The following is a 16,061-nucleotide window of genomic DNA, read 5'->3' on the forward strand; positions in this document are numbered from 1 at the left end:
AGTGGATCAGACCCACAGCAAATGGTGACAATGATCTATTTTGATGTAAGTTTGACTTTGGGAAGTGCTTAGGAGCTTCTTTTTGGTCCATCCACTGAGCTGGCTGTTGCCAGTTATTGTATACAATCCACTTTCCATCACACATCAGAATAGAATTGAGAAATGATTATTGGTTGTTGCATAGAATAAGAGAAGGCAACTCTTCAAAATAATGACTTTTTTGATTTGTTGTAGCTCCTGAACCACACACTTAATGAGCTTTTTCACTTTTCCAGTTTGCTTCAAATGCCAAATGACAAGAATGGTTGACATTGAGTTTTAGGCAACTTCTCGTGTAGTTGTGAGATGATCAGCTTCAAGGATGGCTTTTAATTGGTCACTGTCAACTTCTGATAGCTGCCAGCCACTATGTTCCTCATTTTCAAGGATCTTGTCTCCTTTGTAAAACTTGTTGAACCACCACTGCATTGTACATTCATTAGCAGTTTCTGGTTCAAATGTGTTGTTTTTATTACTTGTTGTTATTATTACTAGTTTATGACCCATTGCTTTATGACCCATTTTGAACTCAATTAAGAAAATCACTTGAATTCGCTTTATGTCTAATATAATATTCCTTGTCTAAAATAAATTTAAAACAAACAGTAGTAAGTCATAAAACAAGAAATGCACATTAAAATTAAGCATAAAGTAACCATATTAACTAAGAATATATTCTAATATCAAATGGGAATATAAACAATGCAAAAACTGAAATCACATTTATACCAACCTAACATATATAAATTGTGGAAAATTCTTCAAGAGATGGGAATACCAGACCACCTGACCTGCCTCTTGAGAAATCTGTATGCAGGTCAGGAAGCAACAGTTAGAACTGGACATGGAACAACAGATGGTTCCAAATAGGAAAAGGAGTATGTCAAGGTTGTAAATTGTCACCCTGTTTATTTAATTTACATGCAGAGTACATCATGAGAAAGGCTGGGCTGGATGAACATGAGTTTGGAATCAAGATTGCTGGGAGAAATACCAATAACCTCAGAAATGCAGATGACACCACCTTTATGGAGGAAAGTGAAGAAGAACCAAAGAGCATCTTGATGAAAGTGAAAGAGGAGAGTGAAAATGTTGGCTTAAAGCTCAACATTCAGAAAACTAAAATCGTGGCATCTGGTCCCATCACTTCATGGCAAATAGATGGGAAAACAGTGGACACAGTGACAGACTTTATTTTTGGGGGCTCCAAAATCACTGCAGATGTTGACTGCAGCCATGAAATAAAAAGACACTTACTCCTTGGGAAAAAAAAAAAAAAAAAAAGTTATGATCAACCTAGACAGCATATTCAAAAGCAGAGACATTACTTTGCCAACAAAGGTCCATCTAGTCAAAGCTATGGTTTTTCCAATAGTCATGTATGGTTATGAGATTTGGACTATAAAGAAAGCTGAGTGCCAAAGAATTGAAGCTTTTGAACTGTGGTGTTGGAGAAGACTCCTGAGAGTCCTTTGGAGAACCAACCAGTCCATCCTAAAGGAAATCAGTCCTGAATGTTCAAATACCAATAACCTCAGATATACTGATGGCAACACCCAAATGGCAGAAAGTGAAGAGGACTTAAAAAACCTCTTGATGAATTTAAAAGAGGTGAGTGGAAAAGTTGGATTATAACTCAACATTGAAAAAACCAAGATCATGGTCTGCATTCCCATCACTTTATGGTAAAAAGGTGGGGAATAAATGGAAATAGTGACATACTTTATTTTCTTGTGCTCAAAATCACTGTGGACCCTGACTGCAGTCATGAAATTAAAAGAGACTTGCTCTTTGGAAGAAAAGCTATGAGGACACTAGACAGCATATTAAAAAGCTAAGACATCACTCTGTCGACAAAGATCCACATAGTCAGAGTTATGGTTTTTCAAGTAGTCATATATGGATGTGAGAACTGGACCATGAAGAAGGCTGAACACTGAAGAATCGATGTGTTCAAACTGTGGTGCTGGAGAAGACTCTTGAGAGTCAATCCTAAAGAAATCAACCCTGAATATTCATTAAAAGGACTGATACTGAAGTTGAAGCTCCAATACTTTGGTCACCTGATGCAAAGAACTGACTCACAGGAAAAGACCATGATGCTGTTAAAGATTGAAAGCAGGAGGAGAGGGGCTAACAGAAAATGGAATGGTGGGATGGCATCACTGACTTAGAGGGCATGAGTTTGAGCAAACTATGTGAGATAGTGAAGGATAGGAAAACCTGGCATGCTGTGGTCCATGGTGTCACAAAGCGTTGGTCATGACTGAGCAACTCGACAAATATATATATTTTCCACACCTTTTTTAAGCATTCATCCACTTAGGTTCATTTCAGTTCAGTTCAGTTGCTCAGTCATGTCCGATTCTTTGCAACCCCATGAATCGCAGCACGTCAGGTCTCCCTACCCATCACCAACTCCTGGAGTACACTCAGACTCACGTCCATCGAGTCATTGATGCCATCCAGCCATCTCATCCTCTGTCGTCTCCTTCTCCTCCTGCCCCCAATCCCTCCCATGATCAGAGTCTTTTCCAATGAGTCAACTCTTCGCATGAGGTGGCCAAAGTACTGGAGTTTCAGCTTTAGCATAATTCCTTCCAAAGAAATCCCAGGGCTGATCTTCATTTTTTTTTTTTTTTTTAGTTTTATTTATTTATTTTTTTAATTTTATTTTATTTTTAAATTTTACATAATTGTATTAGTTTTGCCAAATATCAGAATGAATCCGCCACAAGTATACATGTGTTCCCCATCCTGAACCCTCCTCCCTCCTCCCTCCCCATACCATCCCTCTGGGTCGTCCCAGTGCACCAGCCCCAAGCATCCAGTATCGTGCATCGAACCTGGACTGGCAACTCGTTTCATACATGATATTTTACATGTTTCAATGCCATTCTCCCAAATCTTCCCTCCCTCTCCCTCTCCCACAGAGTCCATAAGACTGTTCTATACATCAGGGTCTCTTTTGCTGTCTCGTACACAGGGTTATTGTTACCATCTTCAGAATGGACTGGTTGGATCTCCTTGCAGTCCAAGGGACTCTCAAGAGTCTTCTCCAACACCACAGTTCAAAAGCATCAATTCTTTGGCACTCAGCCTTCTTCACAGTCCAACTCTCACATCCATACATGACCACAGGAAAAACCATAGCCTTGACTAGATGAATATTTGTTGGCAATGTAATGTCTCTGCTTTTGAATATGCTATCTAGGTTGGTCATAACTTTCCTTCCAAGGAGTTAAGTGTCTCTTAATTTCATGGCTGTAGTCACCATCTGTAGTGATTTTGGAGCCCAAAAAAATAAAGTCTGACACTGTTTCCACTGTTTCCCCATCTATTTCCCATGAAGTGATGGGACCAGATGCCATGATCTTCATTTTCTGAATGTTGAGCTTTAAGCCAACGTTTTCACTCTTCTCTTTCACTTTCATCAAGAGGCTTTTGAGTTCCTCTTCACTTTCTGCCATAAGGGTGGTGTCATCTGCATATCTGAGGTTATTGATATTTCTCCCGGCAATCTTGATTCCAGCTTGTGTTTCTTCCAGTCGAGCATTTCTCATGATGTACTCTGCATAGAAGTTAAATAAACAGGGTGGACAATATACAGCCTTGACGTACTCCTTTTCCTGTTTGGAACCAGTCAGTTGTTCCATGTCCAGTTCTAACTGTTGCTTCTTGACCTGCATAAAAATTTCTCAAGAGGCAGGTCAGGTGGTCTGGTATTCCCATGTCTTGAGCAATTTTCCACCGTTTTTGTGATCCATACAGTCAAAGGCTTTGGCATAGTCAATAAAGCAGAAACAGATGTTTTTCTGGAAATCTCTTGCTTTTTCCATCATCCAGCGGATGTTAGCAATTTGATCTCTGGTTCCTCTGCCTTTTCTAAAACCAGCTTGAATGCAGAGCATGAGACTGGGATTCCCAAGAGACTTTGTGATAAAGAATTCACCTGCAGTGCAAGGAACTCAGGTTTGATCCCTGGGTCAGGGAGATCCTCTGAAGAAGGAAATGACAACACACTCCCGTATTCCTGACTGGGAAATCCCACGAGCAGAGGGGCCTGGTAGGCAACAGTCTATGTCTAGGGTCACAAAAAATGCAATCACGACTTAGGAACTAAATAAAACAGCAACAAACATAAGGATGCATAGGCATTTTTGAGTTAGTATTTTAATTTCCTATGAATAAATGCCCAGATGTAGATTTACTAGGTCGTGTTGGCTTCTCTGCTGGCTCAGAGAATAAGAATCAGCCTACAATGAGGGAGACCAGGTTCTATCTTTGGGCTGAGAATATACCCCTAGAGAAGAGAATGGGAACCCACTCCAGTATTCTTGCCTGGAGAATTTCATAGACAGAGGAGACTTGTAGGCTACAGTTTCTGGGGTCAAAAAGAGTTGGAAAGAGTGAGGTACTAACACTTTCAATTTCATAGTAATTATTTTGTGTGTGTGTGTGTGGAATCTGTATACTTTTTTCCATAGTGACCACACCAATCTGCATTCCCTTTATTATGTTCTTATGCATATTTTGTTTAGATCTCTTGATAATCTTATTTAGAAGCAGATATTTACATTTTTAGGCAGTCTCTGTACAGTATAAGTAAAAATTTTTCTTCTCTGCTTTATTTTTCTATACCTCTAAGTCTAAAATTTTGATATATATCTCCTAAATTGATTCTCATTTTCTCATAATCTATTTATTTTCCATTATTTTATCCTGTTTTCTCCTCTATTCCCCTAGTTAAGTGTCTCAAAACTAGTGTTGATTTTTTGTTTTGTTTTATTATATTTGCAATTTCTGGACCATTTTCAGTGTTCTAAACTATGCATTTTCTTTTTAATATTTTAATTTATTTATTTGGCTGCACCAGGTCTAACTGGCAGCATGTGGGATCTTTCTGACCTTCACTGTGGCCTTTGGGATCTTTTGTTGCTGCATATGAGATCTATTTCCCTGATTAGGAATTGAACCAAGATGTCTGGCTGTGATTACTCACCTAGAGTGGTCTTGGAGTGTTAAGCCAATATAGCCTTAGGAAGCATCACTATGAACAACAGTGAAAGTGATGGAATTCCAGTGGAGCTATTTCAAATCATAGAAGATGATGCTGTTAATATGCTGAACTCAATATACAAGCAATTTGGAAAACCAATGAGTGGCCACAGGACTGGAAGAGGTCAGTTTTCATTCCAAACCCAAAGAAAGGCAATGCCAGTCAAACTGCCGCACAATTGCATTCATTTCACATGTTAGCAAGGCCATACTGAAAATCTTCCATGCTGGTCTTCAACAGTACAAGAACTGAGACCTTCCAGACATTCAAGCTGGATTTATAAATGGCAGATGGACCAGTGATCAAATTTCCAACATCCATTGGATTATAGAAAAGGCAAGAAAATTCCGGGGGGGGGGGGGAGGGGAACAAAACGTCTATTTCTGTTTCACTGACTACAATAAAGCCTTTGACTGTGTAGAACACAACACACTGTGGAGAATTCTTAGAGAGATGGGGATACCAAATCACCTTACCTGCCTCCTGAGAAACCTGCATGCTGGTCAAGAAGCAACAGTTAGAACTGTACATGAAATAACAGACTGATTCTGAAGTGGGAAAGGAGTGCATCAAGGCTATGTATTGTCACCCTGCTTATTTAACTTATATGGTGTGTGTGTGTGTGTGTGTGTGTGTGTGTGTGTGTGTGTTCATGTTGGTCATTCAGTCGTGTCTGAGTCTTGGAAACCTCATGAACTGAAGTTTGCCAGGCCCCTCTGTCCAAGGGATCCCCCAGGCAAGAATACTGGAATGGGTTGCCATCTCTTTCTCTAAGATATGCAGAGTATCATGAGACATGCCAGGCTGGATGAAGCTCAAGCTGGAATCAAGATTTCTGGGAGAACTATCAATAATCTAAGATATGCAGATGACACCACCCTTATGAGAGAAAGCAAAAAGGAAATAAGATACCCTTGATGAAGGTGAAAGTGAAGAGTGAAAAACCTGGCTTAAACCTGAACATTGAAAAAACTAAGAACACGGCATCTGGCCCCATCACTTCGTATCAGATAGAAGAGGAAAAAAACTGGAAACAGTGACAGGCTTTATTTTTTCTGGGCTCCAAAATCACTTCAGGTGGTGACTGCAGGCTTGAAATTAAAAGACACTTGCTCCTTGCAAGAAAAGTTATGACCAACCTTGACAGCATATTAAAAAAGCACAGAAATTGCTTTGTCAACAAAGGTCCATCTGGTCAAAGCTATGATTTTTCCAGTAGTCATGTATGGATGGGAAAGTTGGACCATAAGGAAGGCTGAGTGCTGAAGAGTTGATACTTTTGAACTGTGGTGCTGGAGAAGACTCTTAAGAGTCCCTTGAGCTGCAAGGAGATCAAACCAGTCAATCCTAAAGGAAATCAGTCCTGACTATTCATTGAAAGGAATGATGCTGAAGTTGAAGCTCTGATACTTTGGCCATTTGACGTGAAGAGCCAACTCATTAGAAAATACCCTGATGTTGGGAAAGATTGCAGGCAAGAGGAGAAGGGGACAACAGAGGATGAGATGGTTGGATGACATCACTGACTCAATGGACATGAGTTTGAACAAGCTCTGGGTGATGGCAAAGAAAAAGGAAGCCTGGTGTCCACAGTGTTGTAAGGAGCCAGACATGACCAAGTGACTGAACAAGAAGAAGAAGGAATTGAATCTTGGCCCCCTGTATTAGCAGCATGAAGTCTTAGCTGCTGCTACACCAGGCAAGTCCTCCAAATTAAATATTTTCTTTTTTTTGTTTTGTTTTGATTATTATTTAATTTTATTTTATTTTTAAACTTTACATAACTGTATTAGTTTTGCCAGATATCAAAATGAATCCGCCACAGGTATACAAATTAAATATTTTCATGACATTCTCTTGTTCATTTAAAAAAAATAGCTTCTTATAATTCTATCGCATTTTGATATATTTTACTTTTCTTCAGTTCGATTCAGTATGTCAGTTTTCTGCCAGTTGAAAAATGTTTTTTCTTCCTTTCTCATTTTGAATCTTTCTGCCAACTTTAGGTAATTGTATTTAGTGGTGAGGACTTATAAAGATTCTCTTCCTCCAAAGAATAAATCTTAAACATTATTTGTTTTTGGGTCTGGGGAGGTGAGCAAAAAAGTCAAAAATAGTATCCAAATTTGTGATTTTGGAGAGAAGCTGTATGAAAACTCTGTTTCCAGAAACCACCTCAATGCCACATTCTTGGGTATCTTTGAGTTTCTCAAGATTTTCTAGGTAGATGACTTTTTTTCATAAACATATTTTCAGATAAAACTTTTGTTTTTTGACTGTTCTCATTCTGTTAATCCAGTCATCACATCTCCACTATCTTTTCAGTTTTTCAAAATTGGTTTTCTACACTATTCTTCTCTTCCTGGCCTTAGCTTTTGTTTTTTTATTTACTTATTTATTTTTGTTAAATTCTTTTTGAAGGCTTGAGAAGAAAAGACAAAATGTCTCAGTTAAATCCAAATGTTTAATCAGATAGATCACTTAAAGAACATTGTAAATTGGACATTTCAGATTAAATGGATGAATCCCTAAAAAAAATACTACTTGGAAAACTGACTCAATGATAAATATAAAATCTGAATAATCCTATAGACTCTTAGATAAAACAGTTTTAAAATATTTTAATGATAAGGAATACTGGAAAAATATGGTTTTATATAGCAGATCAGATCACATCAGTCGCTCAGTCATGTCTGACTCTTTGTGACCCCATGAATCGCAGCAGGCCAGGCCTCCCTGTCCATCACCAACTCCGGAGTTCACTCAGACTCACATCCATCGAGTCAGTGATGCCATCCAGCCATCTCATCCTCTGTCGTCCCCTTCTCCTCTTTCCTTCAATCCCTCCCAGCATCAGAGTCTTTTCCAATGAGGCAACTCTTCGCATGAGGTGACCAAAGTACTGGAGTCTCAGCTTTAGCATCATTCCTTCCAAAGAAATCCCAGGGCTGATCTCCTTCAGAATGGACTGGTTGGATCTCCCTGCAGTCCAAGGGACTCTCAAGAGTCTTCTCCAACACCACAGTTCAAAAGCATCAATTCTTCAGCATTCAGCTTTCTTCACAGTCCAACTCTCACATCCATACATGAGCACAGGAAAAACCATAGCCTTGACTAGATGAACCTTTGGTGGCAATGTAATGTCTCTGCTTTTGAATATGCTATCTAGGTTGGTCATAACTTTCCTTCCAAGGAGTGTCTTTTAATTTCATGGCTGCAGTCACCATCTGTAGTGATTTTGGAGCCCAGGTAAATAAAGTCTGACACTGTTTCCCCATCTATTTCCCATGAAGTGATGGGAATGGATGCCATGATCTTCATTTTCTGAATGTTGAGCTTTAAGCCAACTTTTTCACTCTCCACTTTCACTTTCATCAAGAGGCTTTTGAGTTCCTCTTCACTTTCTGCCATAAGGGTGGTATCATCTGCATATCTGAGGTTATTGATATTTCTCCCAGCAATCTTGATTCCATCTTGTGTTTCTTCCAGTCCAGCGTTTCTCATGATGTACTCTACATATAAGTTAAATAAACAGGGTGACAATATACAGCCTTGACGTACTCCTTTTCCTATTTGTAACCAGCCTGTTGTTCCATGTCCAGTTCTAACTGTTGCTTTCTGACCTGCATACAAATTTCTCAAAAGGCAGATCAGGTGGTCTGGTATTCCCATCTCTTTCAGAATTTTACACAGTTTATTGTGATCCTCACAGTCAAAGGCTTTGGCATATTCAATAAAGCAGAAATAGATGTTTTTCTGCAACTCTCTTGCTTTTTCCATGATCCAGCGAATGTTGGCAATTTGATCTCTGGTTCCTCTGCCTTTTCTAAAACCAGCTTGAACATCAGCAAGTTCAAAGTTCACATATTGCTGAAGCCTGGCTTGGAAAATTTTGAGCATTACTTTACTAGCGTGTGAGATGAGTGCAATTGTGCGGTAGTTGGAGCATTCTTTGGTGTTGCCTTTCTTTGGGATTGAAATGAAAACTGACCTTTTCCAGTCCTGTGACCACTGCTGAGTTCTCTCAAATATTGAATAAAGTGTGAAATGTAAAATTATTTCTTCAGAAAGTAAAGGAATTCATTGTACCAGACTTGCATAATCATATAATAAGTTATTTTCACTCAGCACAATGAAGATTTGATTTTTATTGATTTCACTGCTTTTATTTCTCCTTCTTGTGCCTTCTGTGCTAATAATCCTATCAACTGATTATTTTATTCTAATTTACTGACATTTTTTTATAATCTTAAGAATATAAGCAATCAAGCAACACTGGTAAGGTTGAAAATGTGTTTTTTTGTTTTTTTGTTTTTTTTTTCCTAAGAGTAAATTTTATTGAGTTTTACATACAAACACACCAGTGCCACCACCACATAAATTCCAACACCAGACATTCTATGTAACCTTTTTTTTAACACATACATTTTTAAACATTGTTTTCAATTATGATTTATCACAGGAGATTCAATATAGTTCCCTGTATAGTAGGACCTTGTTGTTTATCTATTCTGAATGTAATTGTTGTATCTGCCAAGCCCAAATTCCCAGTCTATTCCGCTCAGTTTACTTAGCTGTGAAGAAAATGGACAAAGTTCAAGTACACATACTAAGAAATATGAACAGGACACTAACAGATAGTATATTACATAATGAAAACAGAGCAACATCTTGAACTCAGATATTTTCAGCATATTGATGAAATGGCTAATAGATTAGATAAACAAATATTATTTAACATATGCCACAGTAGCTAAATAACTAAACATAACAAAGACCATGGATGAACTTTTGAAATTGGTCAGAGTTGTCTCTCAAAAGCCATTATCATTTAGAAACAAACAAACAAAACATCTGCTTTTCCAGATTTTTCTTTCTCTCTTCCTACTTGCTTTTCTTTCTCACTCCTACTCCTTCTTGCTCTCTTTTCTTTTCTTCTCTCTTTTTTTTTTTTCTTTTCTTTTTTTGGTGTGACTGTGAGAAACAGTCTTATTTCTGCTTCACATTTTGATGTCACCATGTGGCCAATGATAGTAACGACTTCAGAGTGAAGTAAGCAATACAGTATACTAACGCATGTATATGGAATTTAGAAAGATGGTAACAATAACCCTGTGTACGAGACAGCAAAAGAGACACTGATGTATAGAACAGTCTTATGGACTCTGTGGGAGAGGGAGAGGGTGGGAAGATTTGGGTGAATGGCATTGAAACATGTAAAATATCATGTATGAAACGAGTTGCCAGTCCAGGTTCAATGCATGATACTGGATGCTTGGGGCTGGTGCACTGGGACGACCCAGAGGGATGGTATGGGGAGGGAGGAGGGAGGAGGGTTAAGGATGGGGAACACATGTATACCTGTGGTGGATTCATTTTGATATTTGGCAAAACTAATACAATTATGTAAAGTTTAAAAATAAAATAAAATTAAAAAAAAAGAAAAAAAATTATATACATACAACATATAATTTATTATACCAACTGGAATGCTTTCCAGGTGAAGAGAGACATTTCGAATTACATGAGGGCCACAAGTAAAAGGGGAACAAATGCTTGACCTACTTTAAACAACCATAACAATTCTGCATGACTTCCTCACTTTTTCCTTTTTTCTCCAGAGTGATAGGTGAGATCTCTAAATGACATGTGCACCCAGCAGGGAGATTTCAGCTTGTGAATATGCTCTGTTTAGTAATTCAGTTGTAAGTCACATAGCTTAGATAGTATTTTGCTAGAAGTCTTGCCTCACAAATCATAGGTTTCCAACCAAAAATAATTGTACAACAGGGCTATCAGTCAGAGGATTTTATGTATAACTACTATCTCCCTAAGAAATATTATTGTCTCCTTACCAAGAGATTTAGTTATAGGTACAAGGAGATTCTTGTACCTATAGAGTAGGTACAATGTGGGAGTTCCCCCACATTCTTTCATTACCTGGATATATTCCATTTAGTAATGAAAGATGACGAGTACTCAGCTGGACTAAATTAACTCCTTTCTCCCTATAATTCTAGAATTTCCACTTGAGTTTTCTCTCTTTTTCTTTACAGTTTCCAAAACTCTTATCCCATAATTCCCTGTTTACACATTAATCATTGATATTGTGATAAATGTTTTGAAGTGTTCCTAGGAAAAGATGAATATAACTGGTAAACAGATATTGTACAGTCTTTGTATATTTCTGAATTACATGTGTATCTGATTTTATTGTTTCCTCTTGAATATATGCAACATTCTTTTGTTTTTGTTTTTCTGTAATTTTATTGTGTATTCTATCATGGATATGATATTTAACATCAGAAAATGAAATAGCTGTATCATATATGCGTATACATGAAAGTGTTTACATATGTCTACACCTATGAATACAAGCATACACACAAATTCCCTTTCTTCCTTCTGATGAGGAGACTAGGATGAGGTGTTGATTATTTTCTAGTGTAAATATTTTAAGAATGTTTTTTTTTTTCAAATTTATTTTGAAGTGTTTCCATATAGAGCTACCATATATAAAGAATAAATATTTTTGTGCAAAATATACTATGTTCATCATTACATTATTTTTATACTCTTAATTAAAAAATTGTTTGGCATTTGATCATTTTGAAAAACAGTGTGGCCCGGAAAATGTGTATTTTTCTGTTATATTTTTTATCCATTTTTTAGATGAGAGAGGATTAGGCCTTATTCTATTTTAGGTCTCTTTGAAATCTAATATACTACAAATGTAGCAGCTTATTTTGTGTTAGGTATTGCCAAATTGATTTTATCAAGTATTGTGACAACTGCCTTTAATGATTCAATGTGAATTCAAGTTTGTGAAAGGTTATTTACTGTTTCATCTCTTTGTTTGAAAGGATCTGAAGGTGAAAGTCATTAAAGGGTAACTGGTGCCTACTTCTTTGTCACTCACAGCTGCACTGAAGGCACCATCTCTCTGAACCCATAAAGTCCTTGGTCAGGTACCTTGGTTCCTACATGAAGCAGCAAGACAAGTAAGGTACATTTGTGTAGCAGCTTTGCCTTGCCTCTTTGACTCTTTCTTTCTTTTTTTTTTTTTTTTTCCTTTGGAGGCTAATTACTTTACAGTATTATATTGGCTTTGTCATACATTGACATGAATCTGCCACAGGTGTACATGTGTTCCCCATCCTAAACCCCCTCCCACATACCTCCCCAACCCATCCATCTGGGTCATCCCAGTGCACCAGCCCTGAGTACCCTGTCTCATGCATCAAACCTGGACAGGTGATTCGTTTCACATATGATAATATACATGTTTCAATGCCATTCTTCTAAACCATACCACCCTTGCCCTCTCCTACAGAGTCCAAAAGACTGTTCTATACATCTGTGTCTCTTTTGCTGTCTCGCATACAGGGTTATCATTACCACCTTTCAAAATTCCATATATATGTGTTAGTATACTGTATTGGTGTTTTTCTTTCTGGCTCACTTCACCTGTATAATAGGCTCCAGTTTCATCCACTTCATTAAAACTGATTCAACTGTATTCTTTTTAATGGTTGAGTAATATTCCATTGTGTATATGTACCACAACTTTATTATCCATTCAGCTGCTGATGAACATCTATGTTGCTTCTATGTCCTGGCTATTATAAACAGTGCTGCGATGAACATTGTGGTACATGTGTCTCTTTCAATTTTGGTTTCCTCAGTGTGTATGCACAGCAGTGGAATTGCTGGGTCATATGGCAGTTCTATTTCCAGCTTTTTGATGAATCTCCACAATGTTCTCCATAGTGGCTGTACTAGTTTACATTCCGACCAACAATGTAAGAGGGTTCCCTTTTCTCCACACCCTCTCCAGCATTTATTGCTTGTAGACTTTTGGACAGCAGCCATTCTGACTAGAGTGAATTGGTACTTTATTGTGGTTTTGATTTGCATTTCTCTGATAATGAGTGATGTTGAGCATCTTTTCATGTGTTTGTTAGCCATCTGTTTGTCTTCTTTGGAGAAATGTCTGTTTAGTTCTTTGGCCCATTTTTTGATTGGGTCGTTTATTTTTCTGGAATTGAGCTGTAGGACTTGCTTGTATATTTTTGAGATTAGTTGTTTGTCCATTGCTTCATTTGTTATTATTTTCCCCCATTCTGAAGGCTGTCTTTTCACCTTGCTTAGAGTTTCCTTTGTTGTACAGAAGCTTTTAATTTTACTTAGGTCTCATTGGTTTATTTTTTTCTTTTATTTCCAATATTCTGGGAGGTGAGTCATAGAGGATCCTGCTGTGATTTATGTTGGAGAGTGTTTTGCCTATGTTCTCCTCTAGGAGTTTTATAGTTTCTGGTCTTAAGTTTAGATCTTTAATCCATTTTGAGTTTATTTTTGTGTATGGTGTTCGAAAGTGTTCTAGTTTCATTCTTATACAAGTGGTTGACCAGCGTTTCCAACACCACTTGTTAAAGAGATTGTCTTTTCTCCTTTGTATAGTCTTGCCTCCTTTGTCAAAGATAAGGTGTCTGTAGGTGCGTGGATTTATCTCTGGGCTTTCTGTTTTGTTACATTGATCTATATTTCTGTCTTTGTGTCAGTACCATACTGTCTTGATGACTGTGGCTTTGTAGTAGAGCCTGAAGTCAGGCAGGTTGATTCCTCCAGTTCCACTCTTCTTTCTCAAGATTACTTTGGCTATTCAAGGTTTTTTTTTGTTTTTCCATACAAATTGTAAAATTATTTGCTCTAGTTCTGTGAAAAATACCATTGGTAGCTTGATAGGGATTGCATTGAATCTATAGATTGCTTTGGGTAGTATACTCGTTTTCAGTTATATTGATTCTTCCAATCCATGAACACGGTATATTTCTCCATCTATTTGTGTCCTCTTTGATTTCTTTATCAGTGTTTTATAGTTTTCTTATAGGTCTTTTGTTTCTTTATGTAGATATATTCCTTAATATTTTATTATTTTCATTGCAATGGTGAATGGAATTGTTTCCTTAATTTCTCTTTCTGTTTTCTCATTGTTTTGTATAGGAATGCAAAGGATTCTGTGTGTTGATTTTATACCCTGCAACTTTAATATATTCATTATTTAGCTCTAGTAATTTTCTGATGGAATCTTTAGGGTTTTCTATGTAGAGGATCATGTCATCTACAAACAGTGAGAGTTTTACTTATTTTCCAGTCTGGATTCCTTTTATTTCTTTTTCTGCTCTGATTACTGTGGCCAAAACTTCCAAAACTATGTTGAATATTAGTGGTGAGAGTGGGCACCCTCTTTAATTCTTAATTGTCTTGATTTGAAAAATGCTGGAAATGTGAAGGTTGCAGATTCAGTGTTTGAGATGTGAATAGCTTAAATATAACTTCATAAACAAATTCTCATGAATGTACTTGGATATCTTCTTTGTTGTTGTTCAGTCACTAAGTCATATCTAATTCTTTGGGACCCCATGAACTGCAGCACTCCTGACTGACTCATGTACATTGAATCAGTGATGCCATCCAGTCATCTCATCGAGTTGTGAGAAAGTCACAGTTTTATTTATAGATCACAAAGAATTACCATTTTCTCTGGAATGCAGTTAAAGCTCTGGAAGGGTCCTGTCTCTGGTCAGTCTTACCATTGATAATTGTGGGGCCTAAGGCAAGAATACAGAGTGACACTGGTCTTCACCATCTCACTTCTATCTTGTACAACTTAGATTTTTCCAAACAAAACAGTCAGAAACAGAAATTTTAGAATTTAATTAGATAAGGAACTTTTTGTCCAAATGATGAAGGAGTTTTCCAAACTGCTTAGAAAGTTAACCTAATATTTGTAAACTTTCTTGTATAGAGGCATACTAATGTGGTGATTTTATAGAAACAAAAAACAAATTTTAATTTTCTGTTTGGATTATCATTCATATAAAATTTCAATAAAGATTCATAAGTCTTTTAATTATGTATAATTTTTTTTAGCATTGAGCCAACTTTATAAAAAAATAAAGCAAATTCTTATTTACTTAAAATATACCCATCTAGAGAGGCATTACAAATACAAACAGACTGCAAACTCCTCAGACCTTTTAATTTCAAGTTTACTTTTAACAATAGTTTTATTATTTTTTAAAATTTATGAACATGTGTATTAAGATTAATATACTTTTTTGCATGTGTTTATATAAGTAAAGACAATCAACAATATATATTACATTAAATGAACTAATTTGTAACTGTTCTAGGAAACACATAAGCTAATCATTTGTTTTATATATGTATTTCTATTTCTCTAGTCTTTTAAAATAATTGCCAACTTTAAATAAAGTAACTAAAATTTGCTTGTTTGTATTTAAGAGAAAACACAAAGCTAGCAATCTAGTAACTTTTCAATTATTTTATTTTTTCCCTTTTATATCACTTTAACAACTTTTTTGTTAGGTAAAAGAAGCATAAATATATCTATGTGAATCATAAATAAATATACCTACGTGATATCTATGACATCATTGACTCCATAAAATGAATTTGAGCAAACTATGAGAAACAGTGAAGATCAGGTACCATCCATTGGGTTGCAAAGAGCTGGACATGACTAAGTGACTGAACAACAACAAAACGTAACTACACATCACTTAATGACATGTGCATATTTTAATTTCCATTCTATAAGAAACATGGTAATTTAAAACTATATTTGAAGAGTAATATTGGTATATGTATATGTTAGTTGCTCAGTCATCTCTGACTCTTTGCGACCTCATAAATTGTGGCCCACAAGGCTCCTCTGTCCATATAATTCCCCAGGCAAGAATACTGAAGTGGGTGGCCATTTCCTTCTCAGGGATTTGTATATATATTTCTTACTTTAAAAATTGTTTATTTATCCAAATATAATTTATTAATTCAATTTAAAATCAGTGTAAAGTCTTCCAAAGAGTTAGAAATTACAATTTACAATATTAAGTTCATATAATTTGTAGTATCATCAAACATTCCAGTACATTGATGT

This window comes from Bubalus bubalis, chromosome 10, assembly GCF_019923935.1.
Source record: "Bubalus bubalis isolate 160015118507 breed Murrah chromosome 10, NDDB_SH_1, whole genome shotgun sequence".
In the NCBI taxonomy this organism is placed as follows: Eukaryota; Metazoa; Chordata; class Mammalia; order Artiodactyla; family Bovidae; genus Bubalus; species Bubalus bubalis.